Genomic DNA, 768 nt, shown 5'->3' on the forward strand with positions numbered 1-768 from the left:
TTTAAGATAATATATCATCACATAAGCACAAGTGGAAATGGTCCAATAGAAGTTGCCAATTAAATATCCAATGAGGTGCTTGTATTAAAAGGTCCGATACATGGAAGGGTTTACTTGAAGGCCAAATCATAACATAGAAGTTTTGCAAGAAAGTCAACATGGAGGTTCACTTGAACGGATAACATAAAGATTCGCTTTTTCGGTATTGAATGGTTCGCTTATACGGCAACATATGAGGTTCGCTTTTAAGGCAATGGTAGGTGGTTCGCTTTTATGTCTTTGTCATTATAAGCGGTCCAGGATTAGTATAAATAGGATTGTCATTCATTTCCTTTGTAACGATTCCAGATTTGATACCGAGGTATTGCCGGTGTTCCTTGTAACTGTAAAAGCTGTAAAATCAATATACAAGAGGTTTAAAGTGTGATTCAAGCTGTGTACACGTCCGTTTCTTTGTTTCCGCCTCTGAAACGGATTTGAGCTCTTCCGAACGACTCGTTTAGGTCGCGACACGATCCTACAATTGGTATCAAAGCCAAGGAGGAAGAGATCTTGCAAAAACAGCTCGTTTTTCATCATTTTTCTGCTTCTACACCTTTCTTTTTCGAAAAAACAGAACTTTTTACGGTCAGAATTGCTTTAAAACTCACACAGTGTATGCGTAATCATGTATTAACAAAACCTGGAAGATTTCAGAACTAAAATCGACTTATTTCTGGTTCAAATTAGTGGTTCGCTTGCACTTGGTTCGTTCGTTGCTGACGTCAC

The sequence above is a fragment of the Helianthus annuus genome, chromosome 17, assembly GCF_002127325.2.
Source record: "Helianthus annuus cultivar XRQ/B chromosome 17, HanXRQr2.0-SUNRISE, whole genome shotgun sequence".
In the NCBI taxonomy this organism is placed as follows: domain Eukaryota; kingdom Viridiplantae; phylum Streptophyta; class Magnoliopsida; order Asterales; family Asteraceae; genus Helianthus; species Helianthus annuus.